At 43.4% G+C, this 22,812-nt stretch overlaps 1 long non-coding RNA gene and 1 pseudogene across 1 annotated transcript; both read right to left on the bottom strand.

Annotated features, from left to right (window-relative positions):
* Positions 1 to 5,947, bottom strand: LOC145659833 (stabilin-2-like; annotated as a pseudogene).
* Positions 5,948 to 17,043: 11,096 nt separating this feature from the next.
* Positions 17,044 to 17,646, bottom strand: LOC145659894 (uncharacterized). Its single transcript, XR_014126050.1, has 3 exons — positions 17,568 to 17,646; positions 17,320 to 17,478; positions 17,044 to 17,086 (listed from the first exon to the last, which is right to left on the bottom strand). It is a non-coding gene; the product is annotated as an uncharacterized LOC145659894 (long non-coding RNA).
* Between the last annotated feature and the right edge of the window lie 5,166 nt (positions 17,647 to 22,812).

The raw sequence follows: 22,812 nt of genomic DNA, 5'->3' as shown, positions 1-22,812 counted from the left end.
TCAGCTATCCTGCAGAAGATCATAAGAGTCACTGGCAACCATCTGCTGCTCGTCAGTCTGTAACTGTAATTATGCATAACTGTAATCTGTAACTAATTCTTTTACTTACCTCACCTGCTGGGAGGTGGGGGTCAGTTGGGGCAGGTGTGGAAGGGCTGTTGTCTTCATTCTCATCTTCCTGAAATCCAAACACACATATTTGCATACTGCATATACACACTAACAGTCTAATTCATTTTCCTTTTATTAAATCTTTCACCACATGTTTGGAATAATTTTTCTGTTTGCATATTAAAAACATGTTGCTATCTTGTGATGCACCGTGTCCACACTAACCTTGAAGTAGTGGAACTGGAAAGGCTTGGATTGCTGGGTGTAGAAATGGTAGGCCACAAATGCTCCAGCCACGATAAGGATGACGAGTAACAGAACACCGATGCCCATCCCTGCCTTGTGGGCGGGGTGGAGGGAAGGGGCCGGAGGGGGTGGAGCTTTCAGTGGTCCATGCAGCACATGGATGATCCCATTGGATGCAAAAATGTCAGATTCGGTAATGTAACGGTCATTGACATATCCAGAGGAAGCCTGGAGGCAGAAAGGATTTGTTAAACTTTGTTGGTAATTATTTGCATCCACTAACACAGTTTTCAGGAGACATTGTGCATGCCTGATTTAGACTTGAAGTAAATGTAATTGTTTAGAACATCCACTAACTATAATGCAGCTTAAATGAGGTAAATGTTTACCAGTGTCTGGGGGCTCTGCAGGCTAGGAACCCCTTTCACACTGAGTGTATGTCCCAGATGTGTTCGAACATGGCTGACGTTAATGAGAGCTTGCAGCACCAGAGCTCTCCCATCCAGCAGGTGGTGCTCTAAATCCCTGTAGGACAGTGTCTATTCCAGAGAGAGGGGGAGTGTGAAACACCTTTAATCTTGACTCATGAAGAATGCAGACATCTGTGTGGTTTGGAGAGGACCAAGCTACCTCGTTCTCATAGAGACCGTCATTATCAGGCACAAACAGGGTGGACTGGGTGGTTATGTTGCTGAGACGCCTCACAAACTCTTGACCTGATGCTGAAGTTCTGGAGCAATTCAAGATTTGCTGGGGATGGGAACAATTTATGAGACCAGTCAGTGTCAGTTACTGGGGAACATCAGAGCCAAATCTGGTGGCAAGAGTCTGATATGAGTGCATCTGATATCAGTGCATCAATGTACACAGCATAGAATGCTAGTCCTTAAGAACTACTCTGATAAAACCAGAAGTAATATGTTCTGGTAACAACAAACTGGCTGTACTGCAGCTTACTCAGGAGTGTTTTCTTTAATACTCCAGGGATTCTGTTTGGAAAGTGCAGAACATGTTTTTCATGCAGCTTGTAAGCTGTTATACTCACTGACAGAAAGTTGGAAAAGTTGGGCTTGGAGGAGAGAACCTGTAGGAGGTTTCCAGTGCAAGTGTATCCATCACCAATGTAGCCCATCTTACACTCACATTTCACATCTGGTAAAACAATAATATTAACAAATAAATAAACATGCACGCACGCACGCACGCACACACACACACACACACACACACACACACACACACACACACACACACCATCTATATTTAACAGCATGGATTGTCATATTAAATGCAAACTTGAGGCTCAGTATAGTTTGGCTTGAAATTGGAATTAAGCTTTAAGGTTCGTGTTATAGTTAAATATTTGGATTATGGTTTGAGGCTGAGGTTATGGTTTGAGTTTGGAGTCATAGTTGAACTATGGGGTTTAACATGTTTAACATGTTTTATGTTTGTCATACACCGTCATAAGCTGCATGGTCTTACCCTTTGGCCGATAGCAGAACGTGTCCCAGGTCCTGCTCAGGTCAGTTTGTTTGCCATAGTTCACAATGCCCACATAACCAAAGCCACATTTGAGGTGGGAATAGCTCATGGGATAGGCCACGCGCTCCTGCTCGAGCCACCCGGCAGAACACAGACTGTACCCAGCCTGCGTGGCCCACAGATAGGACGTCAAACATACCGCACAGCCAGCTCTATCTCTTGCTCAGATGCTCAGTGTGCCTACTTGCATCTACACCCACCTGCTGAGCGTAGGACAGTTGTGTGCATGTAGCAATAGTGCCTCCCTCCTGCTTGCAGGCCTCCTGGGCCTGTGTGTAGTTGAGTTTGTACAATCCCAGTGGAGAACGGTAGTGGAAGACCCCAACGGTCTTATCTGAGGTAAAGCAGATAAAGTGTAGATTACAGATTTAGCCTTAACCCTACAATTTCACCCTGATGGCCAAGAAATAAACAATTATCCATGCAGTTACTTATATTTCACTCAAATAGAGAAACAATGTGAGAACTTTCATTCTTGCAGGGTTTCCCTAGTACAAACCAAAGAAAGTTGATATTCTGAACAAACAGTATTACAGACAGTATTTTATTACAAAACAAATATGGTAGACAATGACTGGGAAACCTGGAGAGGAGTGACTGGGAGGAATGTTCTGCCCAATCTGAAGCAAGACGTGGGATGTTATTTGACTTCTGTACTATCCATGATTGGTGTACAACAAAGACAAAGTCTGAACACAAGGCTGCTCATAAGTGTACATATTATCAGAGCACCTTGGGCCAAAGGTCAGTGATTAACTTTGTGGTTGTGTCATCTGACCTGAGGCCATGTTTTGAACACTCATGTGGAGAGAGGTGCGTAGCTGTCAATAGATCACAATCTGGTGCTGAGTTGGATCAGATGGCAGGGAACATTCTCGGTCAGACCTGGTAGCCCAAAACATATAGTGAGGGTCTGCTTGGAAACACTTTCCCAAATGATTTGAAGAGAGCTTCTTGTACTTTCTGGAGTAATTGGGGACACTGAGTATGGGTGGACTCTGTTCAAAATCTCCATTGTGGAAGCAGGTTCATTGTGGCTAAATCTTTTTCAGTGCCTGGTATAGCGTCAACCCAAAAACCCGGTTGTGGACTTTAACAGTGAGGACACCATTAAGCAGAAAAGGAGGCAAGTTGAAGGACATGGTGATCTCCTGGGAAAGAGTGGCACACTCCCTCTGGGCGAGAACCTGACACCAAGTGGAGGAGTTTACAGGTCATAAGTGATGGCAAGAGGAATTGTGATATCAACCATAGGATAAGTTCAGCAATTTCTGTAATGTGGTCACTGTGGCAGACTGTAGCTGTGAAGACTGAGCTGAGCTATAAATTCAAGTTCTCAATTTCCCAACCATAACCTGCTCATGAACTTTGGAGGAGCGTAAAGCAGAGCCGCTGTTAAGAGCAGCCAGTTGAAGTGCTTCAGGCTTCCGATAAGGATGCCATGTGGTCACCTCCTGCCGTAGGTATACCAGACATGGCCAACAGGGAGGAGGACTATGGGTAGACCGAGGACATTCTGGAGGGACTACGTCTCAAAGCTGGCCTGGGGAAGCCTGGGGATCCCCCAGGAGAAGCTGGAAGAAGAAACCAGACACCTGGGCTTCTTTGCACATCCTACTACTCCTGTGACCATGAAATGCACTACGTGTAGAACAGGATTACAGAAAAGGTGTACAGTGCTACTGTCCAATCACTTACCAAATCTATTGTATATTAGGACATTCCATTTACACAGAGAGAGGCTGAAACTCTCACCCTGGTAGTGCAGGTCAGTGCACTGAGCATCAGAGTGACACTGGCCGTTATCCTGCATGCAGCGATTCACTGGAAGCACCTTCAGCTCACACTCCAGACCATCACCAGTGTAGTTAGACTTACACTCACACTTCTTATTCTGGGGTTTTACAAACACATACACACACACACACCATATAAAAAATATACAGTTCATTATGCAGGTGTAGGTGTAGAGAAAGGTGTAGGTGTAGAGGAAGAGAATCCTGCTCACTGCTCCAGTGGTGGGTGTGTGCCATACCCAGCTTGTGTTCACACTGTGGACCAGTCCAGCCCTCATCACAGAAGCAGGAATCTGTGCCATCTGGACTCTCATCACATGATCCATGTTCAGAACAGTTACAGGCTGTGGGGACAGGAAGTGAGGGGGAGAAAAAACAAACATTCAATAGAATTTCCACTTCCTCCACTCCACCTGAAAAAGCTTTTCATGGATATGATTATGGCACAGTGCTTGTGTCATTCATGTGTGGAAAGCTGAATGTATCATGAAACTGTCTCATACTAGCAAAAATTCTAGTAAGATGCTTCCATAAAATCACATGCTGTAGTTCACTGCTCAGCTTTGCAAACACTTTTCAACTAGATTATTAAATGTTCAGTAGAGAATGTGACCTTTGCACTCTGGTCCAAAGTGCCCATCTATGCATAATTCACAGGCCACTCCCTGGTACCCAGGAAAACATGTGCAGGTGCCATTGCCTAGGTGATCCTCATCACACTGTCCATGGTTACTACAGGGGGATCTTGGCCCTCCAGGACAGGCTGGAGAACAGGTTGTAGTGAGAATATCACACACACAATGCCACCATCACTTTCACTGTTATTATGCAAAAGCAACAATGTCTAAGAACCCAGAAGGGCCCAAATATAGCTGCCATTAACAACATGATTAGTGAGTTGTAATAAAATGTGAATGAAGTCTGGACTACTGTACCGAGACAATCCCTGCCGTAGTAACCTGAGCAGCACTTGGGCTTCCATATGACCATGGTGCACACAGACTGACATCCAGCATTCACAGATGAGAAGCATCTGGGCAGGTTGCACCTCTGTATAGACTGCATTCCAAAAACATGTTAAAATAAAATGTAACATATAGAAATGATTAGCCTTAAGGTAACTACAGGAACATACTCAAATGAGAGATCTTCATAGAAAAATACATATAAAACAAATGTAATATCTTTCACATAGTAGAGGATTTAGTCAGCATAGATCGGCTGGGAGGTGTTAACAAGCAGTCAATACCATAAACCAAGCCTCCATTGAACTTTAGGTTCCTCTTTACAATCCGACAACTTTTGTCACTGATGTACAGTTCACCCTAAAAAGTGAGTGATATCAATAATATTAAGTATGGTAAAGTAGCCAACTTAACTTTAGAAATAACATTCAATCCTTTTCAGCATGGCTTGTTTAAGATGTTCACACACAGCACAACACTGAACTACAAATTGGAAAGTGCTCTCTGTTCCCTGATTTGTCCTTGCTCTCCTGAAGCTCCACTTCTGAGACCAAGACTTTTCCATCACTCAATATTTAGTCCTCTCCGACGCAGCTCACAGAGATGTCAGAACCCTGAAGGGTCTTCATTGAACTGAAATGAATCATTTCTGCAGACTGCATCTAAACAAGACACAAAATCATTGCATATATATCCAGGATTACAAGGGCACAAGCTTCAGTTTCCTCTATAGCTGGAACCTCCATCAGAAACACAATGCACAGCAGGCATGTGGAGCTCTAAACAGTGACGTAGGTCCTCCTGAGCTCTGTCTGAACTGGGTCCAGTCTGCTACCATCTGCACAGAATGAACTGCCTTACCTTCATATAATGGAGGACGTGGTACTCCAGGTACTCCTTCAGCTGGGCGCAGTTCTGCAGTCCGAACAGGAAGTCCTTCTGCTCCTGAGGCAGGGCAGCCATGGTGGAGTCAGTGGGGAGGAAGAGCGTGACAGGCTGATGGAGGCGGTCCTGCACCCGTTCCATCACCTCCGTGTCCTGGCAACAGACCAAGTCACAAAAGTGTGGAGTGTTTTCTGCAGAGCAGGAGCCAGCAACACTTTTTTTGAGGGTTTTGCTTTGGGTGGTCCATTTACATGGTTGAACGCTCAAAATAAAATTTATTCCAGAACCATTTGATAAAAACAAACCATAAAAACAAACAAGCAAACAAAGCAAGCAAACAAATAAAAATGAACTTGACTCCCAACTTTGACTTGTAGCTTTCATCACACTCTCGTCCATACTGCCGTGTGTATGGTACAATACAGGGACAACTTCTGAACAGATCATACCATGCAATTCTAGTACATCTAAACCTTTACTGACACAACTATGTCATGTACAGCTCTATCCACACCTTGTATTTGAACATAATCTATATATTCTATATTAGAAATGTGTACATCTGTATATTTAATAGCTTATATATTTATACCTTCTGGAAACACAGCATAAAGGGTGTATGTTAATGTGTATATATTCTGTAGTTAATGTGTATACATTGTGTACTTACAGACTGTGCGGGACTATCTACTCAAGCTTTTCACTCAGTTTCACAGCTGTGCTAAAGTGACAACAAAAAAAATGATTTGATTTGATTTTACTTGTACGCACCTCCAACAGTTTGAAAAATGTCTTGAAGCCGTGTTCATTTGCTACATCTTTGAGGTCAGGCTGCCAGAAAAAAATGGTGATATAAAGTTCAGGTTAGAGGTCATTTGGTGTTTTTGAATAAATCTCAAAGTGCACTCCCTGTACAGCTGGTGTTGTTTGCTATGTTTGGGAACATGTGGAATCTAAACTTCATTCCTGTGCTCTCAGTAGTTTAAAGTGACTTAATCTAACAGTGGAAGTTAAATTTCCTCTGAAGCTACTTCTGTAAAAGAGGCAATAACAGGTGCTGAGGTCAGGGGTTTGCTATGTGAAACCTCATTTCTTCAAAGGTTTTTTTAAATAAATAATAACAAAATAATTCTTAGCATCATTTGATAGATGAGGAAACCTGGATTTATTCACACCATTAACATTAGATCAAGAGATTTGTCTGACAAAGTTGGTCAAAAGAGGCTAAACCTTTCAGGGTATTTACTTTGCTGCATGATAATATCACTGAACTAGTGGTTTGCATCTTCCATACGCAAGACAGTCTCAAGATAAATGCCGACACCTACGAGGCTGGCAGGCTTATTCATTCCATTCAGCTTCTGGAAGCTGGGGGGAATGAGAACCGTGTCGATCTCATGGAAAATCCTGTTGTTGCTCTCCTGATCGCTGTACACCACTTTGGCCTTGTTATTGATATATATCGAGCCCTGGACACAAAGCACAGTTTATACATCTCAGTAGGACTGCACGGAGTGAAGTGGCTCTTTTCTGTTGAGGTCAACACGCCTACCTCTGAGTAGGAGATGGTGAGCGTTTCCCTGCTGAGCGTGGTGAGGTTACGGGGCTGCATCAGGTCCTCCGGCATCAGGATACGGCATGACACGATGTGGTACAGGACCAGCGCTGCGTTGCTCTCTTTATTCTCTGGCTTCTGGTACTGGGAAGTGATGCAGGATTATGATGTGACCGAGAGGACTGTTGGTCCAGTCATTCAACATGCACACTTGGCAGTTTCATAAAACACTTGGACTTACTTCTGCCTTTTTAAGTGCCTTATTGTTAGGAGCAAACACAGTGTATGGACCACGTCCTTGTAGGAAATAAGCATCAGACCACTGAAAGCATAAATTTATGCTGATTATTTCTTGCCTGCATTAACTAACATTTTGTAACACAGGGTTCAGGAAAACAGAAAAATAATGATTAAAAAACACATCAATAATACAATTCAAATGAATGACTGAGACTCACTAACACTGTAGAAGAAACTTGTCAGCTCTCTGTTTCGGAGCTCCTGAAGGCACAATGGGAGACACATTTAAGTTAGTGAAAATGAGATGGCAGAGAGTTTGTGTGTGTGTGTGTGTGTGTGTGAGGGAGAGAGAGAGAGAGAGAGAGAGAGAGAGAGAGAGAGAGAGAGAGAGAGAGAGAGAACGCTCCTTGGCTCTCACCTGCATGACGTTACTTTTGCAGGTCATCCCATCTCCCATGTAGTCCTTGCGACAGGTGCAGTTCCTCTCCCCTGGCCCTGTCATCATTCAAATGGCTTGCTTGTGGCAGCCTCCATTTTTTCTGACAAGGATCAGATGAATAGATTACAGCTATTCACATTCATTTATTACGTTAGGGCTAAGTGCAATCACACATGCCAAACCCTGTGATGCCAGATTACATGCATACACCAGCTACTTTAGGTGAAGGCAAAACAAGGCAAGCTTATGTGTACAGCACTTTTCATACACAGTGCCAATTCAAAGCGCGTCAGACAAACACACAAAAATAGTGAATGAAACAAAATAATGAAATAATTTTATTGTTTTTCATCCTGAGATCTATAACCTCAGGAAGCTTTTGTGAAAAATAGTTACATCTGATCTACACAGCAATAACTAATAAATAAAAATAAAAGATGAACAATATATAATGATAAAATAAATTGCTGCAGATATAAATTAATACAGAGAGCTCAATTATGACCAGTAACACTTTTAACCTCAATTTAAAAAGATTTGGGCCACATCTAAATTCATCTTGGAGTTATTATCAGTCATGTATAAAAAAAAAAAAAAGAATGCTGCTTCTCCGTATTTGGTTTAAATTCTGGGCTCCACATTCTGGGCCTTGTATCCTTGGATCTCAGGGACCTACTGGATTTTTACTCCTTGAGCAAGTCATCAAAAAATATATACTAGTAGTGAACTGGTATTAGTCAACCTGGTTGGAGATAAAATCACGCAAAAGTGTCCAAGGTCTTGTTGGAACATTAAGCCTTTCTTAATACCCTTATAGTTTCTTAATATTCATTTGATATGGCCAGTAAAGGTCAGTCCTGGTTCTATTAGATCTCCAAGAACTTTCTAAGGCTGAGATTTCTTACTACATTTTTAGATCCCTAGATTCAAGATGAGGAACAATTTAGAGATTCTCTGCTCTGTTGCCAAATATCATAACCTCTGTTTTGTCTTTATTTACTTTCAGGAAATTCTGTCATTCAGTTATTTATGTGCTACAAACAGAGTGTCTATTAGGATAATCATCCAGTGAGAGAACTAAGTGTATATGTGTGTCTCATCTGTATAACATTGATAGGAAATCTTATTGTGTTGTAGAACTGGCCTAATCGGAGCATATATAGCTTAAATAAAAGTGGACCAAGAACAGATCCCTGGGGATTCCACATTACAGCTGTCTTCATTACTACCTATCTGGACAAAGGGAACTCCAGACTTCTTAATATGATCCAGAACCCTTTAGAAGAGGTCCTAAAATATCATTTAGTTAGTTGATCGCCACTTTAAGGTAGAAACGGCCAGTGCACAGTTAGAGACTGAATATCTGGTTGCTGTACATAGTTTATGTTGGCCATCATTAAACTCTTGATTAATGGTATGATTTACAAGGCTGCAGCTGACTGGTTAATTTTGGTCGGTGGATCTCAGTTCCACATGTAAAAACCCCAGCAACACTCCTGTGCATGATAACACTCTGTACCTAATCTCTAGTGAGTGTAAGTACAAGATAGGCTGCTGAGTGCATTTTACAGGCAAATGGGTTTTGCTGTGCTGGGCTCATAGTCCAGAGGCTTTCTTACCTTGTAACACAAATTGATAGGATTACACTGCTGTCCATTTCCAGAGTAGCCTGCTTTGCACACACATGCTGTCTGAAAGCATAGTGAACAGTGCTTTTATTTCTTCACTTAATTTTTGCGATTGAAGTCAAATTCAGGTATTTAAAACCAACTGGGTTGCAGGCTCCATTACTGAGAATCAGAAGCTGGTTCATAAGTTAAGTTTGTTACATGAGTTAATATTAGTTTTAGAAGTATTAGTATTAATAATAGTAGTAGTATTAGTATTAATAGAAGTACTAGTAGCAGCATTAGTTTTAGTATTAGAATAAGTATTTGTAGTAGTAGTAGTAGCAGTAGTAGTAATAGTAGTCATAGTTGTTGTTGTTGTGAATCTACTAAAAAGCAATACTCTAGCATTCTGTCAGGATCTCCTCTGTCTTTTGTGTCTTTGGTGTTGGCACCTCTCGAGTCTTTCTGCCTAACCATACACCTCCTGCTTTGGTTGGCTCCTTGCTCCTCCTGCGAGGTGTTCTTTACTCCTCTTCTAAGTAGTCCTCTTTAGCCGTCCATTTCCCTTGGCTGCTCGTATACTCCCCTGTTGTATTTGGCGTTAAGCTTTAAGTCTTATGTTCACTCTCTCAAGTGTTCTTAGCCTGTAATGCTCTGCTTGTTAGATTGCTTAATGGCAGGGTTTTGATTGTTTTGTGCTGCCCTTACGACCCCTAGGTTACACATATGAAAACCAAGCACAGATGCACATGCGCATTGTTGTGGAATTTTGAACAAACAGCAAGTCAGACGTGATTAAGAGAGTAATTTAATAAGAAAAAGAATAAAATAAATGTTTGGCTCTCCTCAGGTAGGGAGCCCCGAGTATACAAAACCGTGGCTAGTTATACTACTCCTGTGCTGTCTTTAACCAATCATCTTTTCTTAAGCAGCTCTTCTTTCCTTTGTTGCTGTGGCTATAAGCCAATCAGCTCTCGGCTTGGTTTTTTTTCCACAAACCAACCCAAACTGACTCCAAACAGTGTGGGTTGTGTGTCAAGTTGACCTTGATGTTAACAGTTCCTGATACATGTTCAACTTAATCAGAAACAGGTGGATACAAATGTGCAAACAGCATTATTAATTTAAGAACAAAAGGATCAGTGTGATTTTATATGAATCACATAATACATAGTTTCATATCATTTTCCATCACATTTCCCCCCTTTGATTCTTATACAATCATTTGTTAATTATCAGAGAATACAGTGTGCAGGTACAGGGTGTTATCCTCATCCAGGTCCTCTTTAGTGACCTGAATAAGTTGGTATCTGGTATCCATATTCATGCGAATAGTACTAAGCATACATTGACATAACAAGGGTCCACAACATATAATCAAGGCAAGTAGTAAAATGGATGGGAGAATCATAATTACAATACTTTTCCACATTGAGAATAGAGATCCCTGTTTCCAGTCCCAGGGTCTCACTCCGGCTTCTTCAGCACGAAGTTGGTCAGCAATCTTACTCATGTGGTCCAAGGCCATGGAGATATTACCTCCAGGTGCATCACTGGGCGGTATGTACGTGCAACAGTGGTCGCCTATCATCGAGCACACTCCCCCTTCCTTAGCGAGGAGCATGTCCAAGGCCATGCGGTTTTGTGTCGTCAGTAGTACTTGGAATGGTCCTCTCCACCTGGGTTGGCTCCACCGCTTCCTCCTGAAGTCCTTAATCAGCACCCAATCGCCTGGCTGATGTGTATGGAGGGGATTTTCCTTCACCTCAGGAAGGACTGCCTTCACCTGCTTAGACACATGGAAAAGAGATTTGTGCAGAGACACACAATACTGCAAAAGCGATTCATTGATCAGGTTAGTATCCCAGTCGGGCGGACCTATCCCCGTGTTGGGAGGCCGTCCAAACACTCAAAAGCTGATAAGCTTGTTCGTGCCTGCGACCTGGTTTGACATTGCCACAGGACGAGGGGAAGGCATTTTACCCAATTCATGCCCGTTTCCTGCATTAATTTAGCTAGACCCCCTTTAATGGTACCGTTTGCCCGTTCTACTGCCCCTGCACTAGCAGGGTGATAACTGCAGTGTTTTCTCATATCCACCCCTAGGTATTTAGTCAGAGACTTTAGCCCTTCATGTACGAAGGGTGTCCCATTGTCACTGGACACTCGTTGTGGTAACCCCCATCTGGGAATTATTTCTCTCAGTAGCGCTTGTGCTACTGCATCACTATCTTGTTTCCCTGTTGGGAAGGCCTCCACCCACTTACTGAACACACATATACACACACACACACACACATGTATGTACCTCTTCCCTTTGGCTGGTGTTAGTTCTACAAAATCTATTTGCCAATGTTGAAATGGCTCACTAGGCGGCGGGTGTCCGGCGGGTGCGTGTTTGGTATGATTGTCTCCGTGTGGTGTGTTTTGTGCACATACCAAGCATCGGGAACAAAATTTACTGGTGTGTGTGTTTATTCCTGGTGCATACCAATATTTTGTTATACTTTCCACTATCCCCCCTTTGCTCATGTGACTCCTCCCATGAGCAATCTCAATTAGTCCTTTCATGTAAGCCGTGGGGAGACAGGGTTTGTTTATCTCTGGGTGTACCCATATCCCGCCTATTTGTTTGCATCCCCCTTTTTTCCATTTCACATAATCTTGTGGAGTAGCTTGTTTTTGGATATCTTTGGTTGTTATCCTGGTTCCATTATCTATTTGTGCCATTTGTGTATGGACTGGTTGTGTGGCTGTGAGTTGAGCTACTTTGTCTGCATAAGCGTTTCCTCTCGACACAGGGTCCCCTGCTTTTGTGTGAGTGGCCATCATAAAATGTGCAGCATTCTTTGGTAGTTGGATTGCTTCCAACAGTTCTGCTACTAGGCAATGGTTCTTTATCTTTGCTCCGGCGCATGCACATGGTCGGGGACCCAACCTTGTTTGGGCCTGTGTGTACACAGTCTGCATAGGTACTGCAGCTTCCGCTACCGTCCAGACATGGATTGATTGCTGGAGAATCAGAGGGCCAAAGTCATCAACATGACACACAAAGGAATGAACAGTACACTGGCCCCAACAGCACATTACAGTGCCCACGCACGCACGCACGCACACATGCACACTCAAGCATGCACACAAACATGCACACAAACATGCACACTCAAAAAACATCACAACTGAAACTGAGACATGTCAGACTTACACACACACACTTTTCCATCCCCTGCATAACCTGGGTTACACACACATTTCCTGCGTCCTGGGACAGTTATCTTACACACAGCGCTGGAGGAGCATCCGCCATTATAATTCACGCAAGCGTTCACCGCTGAGGAAACACATACCCACACACAAATACAAACAGAGCCGAGTCTCATATTTCACTTTGTAACGTGACAGGGGGCAAAGCTTTAAACCACTACCTACCTGTACAGTATGTACCGTTGTCCTGGTAACCAGCTGCACATCTACAGTAATATGAATTATCTGATACGTTCAGTAGACAACTGAAAACCACACACACATTCAAACAAAGTTATAACAAAACACGCACATTTTAAGACAAATATAAAGGTATATTAGAGGTCCCAGAAAGAGGAGTATGAGCATGAGATGTTTCAGAGAGTGCAAGGGATCAGGGAGTGAGAGGGGGCTGAGAGTGAGAGGGGGCTGAGAGTGAGAGGGGGCTGAGAGTGAGAGGGTCTCACTTACTTTGCACTGGTGTGGCACGTCCCTTTACATGAGTCTGTGGTTATGGCTGAAATAAAACACGGAGCTAAGTTTCTTTTCTCACCACAGAAAAGAAATTAAATTTGTCTGTGTGTGTGTGTGTGCGTGTGTGTGTGTGTAATTCCTCTCCTATAGAGCAGAGTGTTCCTCTCCATCCAATGTCACATTCGCAGGTGCCATCCCCCTCCTGACCATCATTACAGTGACCATTCACACACTTACAGTCTGCAGTTAGAGGAAAAGAGAGAAAAAGGGAACAAATACGACTGAGAGAAATATGTGGAGGTTTAACAAGCTTTTACCCGTAGTGTATTGGGAACTTACATTGTTGTACGTTACAAAGGTAGATTCCACGGCGGAATACCTTGGTCACAGTGGATGCCGTACTTTCCCATCTGGCAGGACTTGCAGGCTTAAAGCCAGGGTTGCACCGATACGCTCCTGTACCATTAATTCCGTCCACACACACCGTTACCAAAACAGGGCTGGCCTTCTGGCCCTGGACAGCTCTCACAGTTAACACCATAAAAGAAGTGTAGAAGTTCCGCAGTACTTTGGAGGGCAGTCTGAAGTCCCTTAGGCTTCTGAGGGGGTAAAGACGCTGACGAGCCTTCTTTGCCAGGGAGTTGGTATGGCGGGACCAGGACAGGTCCTGCGAGATGTGAACTCCAAGGTACCTGAAACTATCTACTCTCTCCACCGTGGTTCCACTGATCCTCACAGGTTGGTAGTGCCGCTCCTGCTTCTTGCTGCAATCCACGATCAGCTCCTTTGTCTTACTGACATTTAGGAGGAGATTATTTTCCTGGCACCAGTTTTCCAGGTGTTTAATCTCCTCCAGGTAGGCCCTCTCGTCGTTGTCCGAGATCAGACCCACGACAACTGTGTCGTCAGCAAACTTGACAATGATGTTAGAGCTGGAAGTGGCTGTGCAGTCATAGGTGTACAGTGAGTAGAGCAGGGGGCTTAGGACACAACCCTGAGGAGCTCCAGTGCTGAGGGTGAGGGTGGATGAGGGGCAGTTGCCCACCCATACTGATTGTGGTCTGTCTGTTAGGAAGTTGGAGATCCAGTCGCACAGGGATGTATGCAGTCCTAGATCTCCCAACTTAGTAGTGAGTAGGGAGGGGATAATAGTGTTAAATGCTGAACTGTAGTCGACAAATAGCATTTTAATATAATTTCCCCTCCCTTCGTCCAGGTGAGTCAGTGTAGTGTGGAGCAGATGTGCAATTGCATCGTCAGTGGAGCGGTTGTGGCGGTATGCAAACTGCAGTGGGTCCATGGAGGCTGGCAGTGAAGATTTGATGAAGTCTCTGACTAGCTTTTCAAAGCACTTCATCACGACTGATGTGAGGGCGACAGGGCGGTAGTCATTGAGGTCGGAGGAGATTGAGATCACCTGGACGATCTTGGTGGACGCTGTGTCACAGCGGTTCCTGGGCACCTTCAGTACAGCAGACACTTCATGGATGACCCCCTTAGAAGTCAAAATGTCCGTAGCAGTCACCAGAGCCTTATTCACCCACCACTGAGAAGGAAAGACAGAAAGAGAGAGAGATTTATAAAATGTGCGGCTCTCGATGCCCTCTTTGTATGAAAGGGTTCGACTGTTCCTCACTCACTAGCGTTACTGTGGGAAGACGGAGACATGTTTGTGTGGGTCTCTGAGTGTCTTTGAGTCTCTGTCTGTGAGTGTCTGTCTGCATGTCTGTGAGCATTTAGGCTCCATTTTCCACAGCTGACTGGGAACAGAGTAGCTCTTCTCATGTGTACTGGGTGGTTTAACGCACATCTCTCCTACATCCCATATGTTCCTATGATTTCCCCGTTCACAGGGGTAAAGAGTTGACCTACGTTACTGTCTTTGCAGAAAATGCCTATCTGATAGGAGAAACCCAGCATGGTGTCTTTGTACAGGCCATCCTGCAGGTCCGCCTGCCTCAGGGTGTCACCCAGCACAATGTGGTAACGCGTCACATTAAGGTCCTAGTTTGGAGAAATCAGACACTATCACATATAAACAAACACCAAACATGTGTGTGTGTTTGTGTGTGTGTGTGTGTGTGTGTACAGTACCAATGAGCTTTCACCGGTGTTCTTCAGATATTCAGTAATAGCACTGTCCGTAGGTGCGAACAATGTAAAACCAGATGCGCTCTCCATTTCCTCAGTCAAGTAAAGCTAAATTGAATCACGTTAATGATCCTTACACCATAAAACCTAAGGAGAGAATCATATCCTTCCCTGTGAGAGACTGGCAGTATGACAGACCTACAAGAAGAGCATTAGGGGATACCCACAAGAAGCATGTCCCTGAAGAGAGAGAACTGTGGTCTCTGGTTCAGCACCTCAAGTAAACCTTCGCTCATCTTACGATCAGAGATGAGAACCTGGCAAAGAAACACCAGTCTATCATTTCCACTACATAACAGTACGAGGATTCCACTGCATTTTTGAGGGTTTTTTTTAACACTTGCTGTGTCGATCAGATGAATGAATCCATTCTTGGCAACAATGTTCTCTGATACAATTTTAGCTCCACCCACTCTGGTGGTCTAATGAAGAATACAGAATATACCCAGTGAGAAAATCCCCTTCATTACAGCCTTTTTTAAAATTAAATTGCTTGGAATGTGTAGGTGTTGGTGTGTGCGTGCGTGTGTGTGTGTGTGTGAGTGACTATAAAGATAGAATGATAGAATCCCCACAGTCCTTTTACCTCATTGGTCCAGGAAACAGGAAGTGTCTTTTTCAAAAGGGAAACTAGTTCTGGAGAAGGTGAACTCCAGAGCTCAGCCAAAGCAAAGAACCCAGAAACCATGTGTTTCCTGAGGACAGAATGAACACACCATTTATGAGCAACCATTAAGAGTCATTAAATATCATATGACATTCCACTGCATTTCATGACTGACCACTGTTGATTTTACACCAAGAGGAACTGTGTATGCAACCCAAAGAGATGTGGCAAGGTGACTGTCCAGATTACACTAGTGCAGATTACACTGTGATAGTGAACTCACTTGAGCAGACTTGGAAGGTTGCTGGCAGCCAGCCAGTAATCCTGGTCCTCTTTGCTCAGGTTGCCAATGGCTTGTACTGATGGCACAAATAGAGTCATGTTCTGGCCCTCGGTCACCATGTTCTTGAGGTCTGCTCGCTGCAGCCCATTCCAAAGGATATACTCAGCACACCCATAATAATTCCCCACAGAGCACACATATTACCCTTTACCTCTGATATACACTTTGCCTCAGTCCTTCAAAGATCAGTTCCAAAAAGTGACTTTTTACTTAGTTAGGAACATATTAATTATTAACAAAATCTGCATAAAATACTCATAAATACTTACAAAATAAAATGTTTTTAGCAATAATTTAGATAGACTTTATATCTTAATTCTCAAAAAAGTACAGACTGAAACTTACAGTCAACCAGGTATTGAATTCACTCAGATCAGGATTGTTTTCCACTTCCTTTAGAAGAAAATGTAAATAATCCTCTTTATGTGAGGATATTTATGTTTCTCAGTGTTCAGGTGTTCATATTCAGTGTGACTAAATTCTGTGAAGTCTAACATATGACAGAGCATTATCTAAAATCACTGAAACACTACTAAACCGTATAGTATTCTGCTGTTATACCTGTGCCAGGGTGCCATAGCAGATGCTCCCATCTCCTGAATAACCCGTCTGACATACATTCAAACCTTGCTTGATTCCCATACAAGCAAGAAGCCTGGAGGAATAATGTGATCATTTAACTCCCACAATAATGGCATGACCATCTTATGTAATGCTGTTATGCTATTATGATGTTAACACATCTGAAAGAGTGTGTGTCTGCGCGTGTGTCACACTAACATGCTGATGACATCCTCCCATTTGATCTACACACTGATTGATAGCCTTACAATCTTTCCCATTGCCATGGTAATTCTTCTTGCACATACAGTAATTCTGGAAAAAAATAGAAAGAATGACTGACAAGCTCAGCAAACAAAGAGGCTGAATGAACGTCTGGATGGATGGATGTATGGCTGGATGGAACAATGGAGATGTACAAAGGACTGATGTAGAGTAGGCAAAAGTGGCTCTAAGGCAACATTTATGAGACATTGTGCTGTGCAAGTGCCCTTAGTCTAGAGTCTGTGCTGGACTGAGTGTCTGGGTTAAGCAGCAGCCCGTCTCACCTGTCCTGGGCCTACGTGGACGCATGACGCGTTGGGATGGCACCCGCCTCTAGAGGGCTCCACACAGTTATTGATAGGCTGGCATTCATCTCCATCCTCTTTCCACCCCTTCAGACACTCACACCTGTGGGTGCCTGGTCCAGTTTTTATACACCTAGCCTGAGAGAGAGAACAAAGGCATTCAGAAACACACATGCGTTCACACATACGCACACACACACACACACACGAATGCATTCTTGACCTACGTTGTTACTGCAACCTCCGTTGGGAAGTGAAGTAAACGGGTCGCTCTCCACACACAGGAATCCACTCCCTTTGAAACCCAGCTTACACACACACCTTGAACACCTTGAAGATACGCAAGAAAAATGAAACACACATCTCCCTGACTGGAAAAATTTGTTCCTTTAGATCTTCATACCATATGATGAAGTGAATAAAAAAAAAACAGCCTTACTTCTATCTTAACCGAAACCAAACCTATTACAACCCTTGACTAAAAGAAGAAAATAACTACTTGCCTTTAAACATCATTACCAAGTCCCAGGGTGGAGCTTTCCCTCCTGCTTCTCCAACCACTCAAGTCGGTTAACGGTAGTGTAAGGGTGGGGTTAAGGGCAGATTAAGGACGGGGCAAACGCAGGGCACTCACATGAGCTCTCCTTCGCTGTAGACACAGTCGGCATGGGCTTGGCACGGCTGCTTGGGCCCGCAGGGCTGGGTGTGCTTATCACAGAGCTGCCCAGAGAAACCTGGCTTGCAGGAGCCTGAATTACACGTGCCGTGGGCTTCTGGGCGGTTGTCACACACACCCTGCACACACCTGCAGGCCCGGGTACAGGAAAGAGAGGTGAAGGGAGATTACTGAAGCTCTTATGACAGTCGAGGCTGACAAAGATGGATCTGATCTATGGATATGGGAGGGTACTCCGTTGCTTCTGGAGTGGCACTTTGGTCACAGGATGGGCCGTATTTGTTGGGGTCAGCACAGTACTGGCAATGGGACTCTTTGAAGTTGGGCTCACACTGACAAGTGCCATTGCCATCTATACCCTCAAAGCACTGAAACAAAGGGAGAGTTGTGAAGTGGGGTGTGCGTGTGTGCACATGTGTGTGTGTGTGTGTGTGTGTGTGTGTGTGTGCGAGTGTGCGTGTGCGTGTGTGTGTGTGTGTGTGTGTGTGTGTACCATGCCATGAGAGGATTTGATTTGACAGCTTTGTTACATGGTACAAAAACAGTGAACTGTCCGTGTGACGTCAGAGGTCAGGACATAGCTGCTTCTGAAAGTATATTTATGTTCACTGTTCATGTTATGTGTGAGTGCCACCATTGTCTTATACGTTCGATGTTATTAAATGTTTCACAAAGTCGAGGGAGTATGTGCATCCTGTTCTGCGTCCTGCGGCACTCAGGCAAACATTACACAGACAAAATTCTTTTTTCAGGTAATTACTAGTCTTCCAGTCTACAAAAAGTAGCCATAAGCTCCAACCACTTATATTTTGAGATAATTTGCATAATATGCAAAATCACACACATGTAGGAACACTAACTCCTAGGATTTTCACCAAACCTACACAAATCTGGTTTCCAGACATTCACAAGAAATATCAAAAAATCTGGGGATTTTCAAATGTGAAACTGCTACATAACATCTGTATGCACGTATGGAGCAGGACCTAAAACAGGGATACTATATCTCCAAAAAGGATTGATACCATCGGCCAATCAGCATTCAGTACAGATTTCACAGGCTTAGCATTGGTCAATCCACATCAAACTTGAATTGTATTGTCATGTATGCATTCTCTAAGACATAGTCAGGTTTCAAGGGAAATGGCCACTATACTAAAAAATCTAGTATATCTCCTACATAGTTAAATTTGGCAACACAAACTTGGACTCAAATGAATCTTTGCAGAGTCCAAACAACTTTGCAATTGCAATGCTTTTCAAACATGTTTAGTTTTGACACATTCGTTAATACTATAAAATTTGCACTTAATCTTTAAAGTCTGAAACTAAATAATTATCAAATAATGTTGACTTTTTGACTATATGTGGCATTGATCAAAGGGGCACCATTATCATATCACTGAAATGCTATCATAGGTTGTCTGATTTTGACCAGAATGGAAATATATATTCACACTACCATTCTGAGGAAAATTGCAAAGTTTGAGGCTCTACATTGCAGAATTACCCATTTTGCTTATAATCGTTAGCCTTGTGTGTTCATACCTAAATAGGGAGAAGTCAGGAACAGCATGTCACTTCAACACAGAAATTTACAGACACACATGTAATCATAGTCTGATATTGCCTGCAAAGATTGAACCAATTATTACATCGGGAGACTCTACAGTACACAATTACCTATGTTGCCTTTAATCACTGGCCTTCTGCTTCAATACCTAAATGGATAGATGTGAGGAAAGGTTTGTCACATCAACACAGAATTCTACAGACACACATGTAATGATAGTCTGATGGTGCCTGCAAAGATTGTACCAGTTATGACATCGGGAGACTCTACAGTGCACAATTATCTACTCTGTGCTTTGGTTTGTCTCGTTGGATTATCATCTGGCTGGTTAAGTTAGGCTCTGAGATCACTTACTTTTGTCTTAGATTCTGTGAAATTCAAGGCTTGTTGTCTAAACCTAGTTGTTAGTTGCTTGGTAGCGGTGATTACTCACTACAGGTGTGGTTTCACCCTGACCTTAGGTGTGAATTGAGGGGCGGGCTCAGCACTTATTGAACTGAGTTAAATTAGGACGACTCAACATCTGGAGAAGGTATGGTGGTGTTCTCAAACAGTTCATCTACATCTCACCTACAGGACTTCATAAACTCAGCTAAGTATCTTCTCATATTATCTCAATCCTTTATCTCATACCTCCACAAATCAAGCATTTGAAATGTGCTTCACAATTCCTGTCCACATATCCCACAGATCTCCTCGACACAATCATAGACGTCGCAATCTCAGTAATCTCAGCAACCTCACTGACTCACAATGCTTCACACCATCACATATCGTGGTGGCAGGAGGGCTCTGGAACTGCCAATCTGCTGTCCACAAGGCTGACTTCATCTCAGCATTAGCATCCCTCCACTTCATACACTTCCTGGCTCTGACAGAAACATGGATCACCACTGAGAACTCGGCGACTTCAGCTGCCCTGTCCATTGCCTTTTCATTTATGCATTCTCCAAGGTGTCTTGGCAGGGGTGGTGGCACAGGTTTACTAATGTCCCGAGAGTGGCGTTTCACTCCACTTTCCTTCTCCACACTTTCCATCTCCTCTTTTGAATTTCATGCCATTACAGTGTCTTTCCCCACCAAACTTCTTATCATTGTCATCTACCGCCCTCCAGGTTCCCTAGATCACTTCATTGATGAGCTCGACATCCTTCTGAGTCATTTCCCCATTGAAGGAAATCCACTCATTCTCCTTGGAGACTTCAACCTTCCATCAGACAAGCTGCATTCCTCCTGCATCCTTCCGCTGTTGACAGCATTTGACCTCACCCTCAACCACTCTCTTCCGACTCACAAAGCGGGCAATGTTCTGGACCTGATCTTCACCCGTACCACCACAACATCAGACATCACAGTCACCCCCCTCCACCTCTCGGACCATGACTTTCTATCCTTCTCTCTCTCCCTTCCTTCTCTTTCCATCCAGTCCTCTTCAACATGTTCCTCCTTCCTCTGTCACAATCTGCACTCCATAACTCCCTCTTCCCTTACTTCTACTATTTTGTCCACCCTTCCTCACCCTGACTCTCTATCCTCTCTCTCTTTGGATAAAGTTACAAATCACTTTCATTTCTACACTCTCCTCATCAATGAATCTTCTGTGCCCTCTCTCCTCTAGACCCGCTAAGTCCTTCCCCCCTGGCTAACAGAAACACTTCGCTGCCACAGGAGAGAACTAGGGACTGCAGAGAGGAGGTGGAGGAAATCTCACATAGATTCAGATCTTAGCTTATACAAGTCTCTCCTTTCCAAGTTCTCACTGGAAGTAACTTCTGCAAAGTCATCCTACTACAGGGAGAAATTCGAATCATCATCATCATCTGATCCATGCAAGCTCTTCACTATTTTTTCTTCTCTCTTTAATCCCCCCTGCCCCATCCTCATCTCTTACTCTGGAAGATTTTATCACCTTCTTTGAGGAGAAGGTTGCAGCAATCCACCAGTCCTTTTCCTCTGTTCCCACTCCTCCAAATAATGTACATTCCTCAACATCCAACTCTCTGACTTCTTTTTCTCTTCTCTCCACAGATGAAATTCTTCAACTCCTGACTTCCAGCAATCTGACTACATGTCTGCTGGATCTGATTCCTTCTGCTCTGTTCCAGACAATCGCAAGAGATCTGCTTCCTTTCATCTCTGTCATCCTCAACAACTCCTTATCTTCTGGATACATGCCTACTGCATTCAAAACCACCAGGGTGGTACCAATCCTCAAGAAGGCCACACTTGACAGCTCCAGCGTTACCAACTACAGATCAGTATTACTTCTTTCTTTCCTCTCAAAAGCCCTTGAACGAGCAGTTTATAATCAATTGGCTCTTTTTCTCACCCAGAACCAGCTGCATGATCCCAATCAGTCTGGCGACAAACCAGCACATTCTACAGAAACGGCCCTCGTAGCGGTGACTGAGAAACTTCATGCCGCTAAAGCTGCCAAACAGTCATCTGTTTTGATTCTTCTAGACCTTTCAACAGCCTTTAACACAGTGAACCACAACATTCTTCTCTCTGTTCTTTCCAGGCTTGGTATGACTGGCTCTGCTTGGAGATGGTTTCAGTCCTATCTGGATGGACGGTCCTATCAGGTGACATGAAGAGGATCCATGTCCAAACCATGCACAATGAGCACAATGAGCATGGACAACGAGAACTAACCAGAAACCATGAAAGACAACCTTACCAAAACAAAGAGAGAAAGCTACAATGACCGACAACCAAGAGATGTAGGAACGGGGTTTACATGGGACTACAATCAGGGACAAACTAGGAAGAGCTGGACACAAAGGGGAGGAGACATGGAACCATGGAGACGAAAACTGGAAAACCCGGAAGTGACTAAGCCATGAAAATGGGGAACGCTCAGGTCTGCGAACATTTTTATTTTTATATTTTTTTGTTTGGCTCCCATCAGACATCAGACAAACCTAGACATCATGAAATAGCAGAGTGTCTCCCTGCACAAAGGCAGTAGAACCTTATACAGTTACACTAGTGGTATAATGAACTATTAGATTTTGAATACATGTTGAATACATGTGCATTTGTGAAGACCAGCTGCATGGTGGGGTTGGTTGTCACACAGCATATGGCTGGTTGTCATGGTGAAATTATATTAGATCTTTAATAAATGACTGTATAAAAAAGAATAACAGATTTTACCAAAATGTCATTCTCATTAAAGAGAAATGAATGAAAAATGTAGCAAATATTTCTGTGAATAAAT

The sequence above is a fragment of the Electrophorus electricus genome, chromosome 11 (assembly GCF_041902795.1).
Source record: "Electrophorus electricus isolate QZ-2024a chromosome 11, ASM4190279v1, whole genome shotgun sequence".
Taxonomy (NCBI): Eukaryota; Metazoa; Chordata; class Actinopteri; order Gymnotiformes; family Gymnotidae; genus Electrophorus; species Electrophorus electricus.
This window is presented reverse-complemented; position numbering and strand designations above follow the sequence as displayed.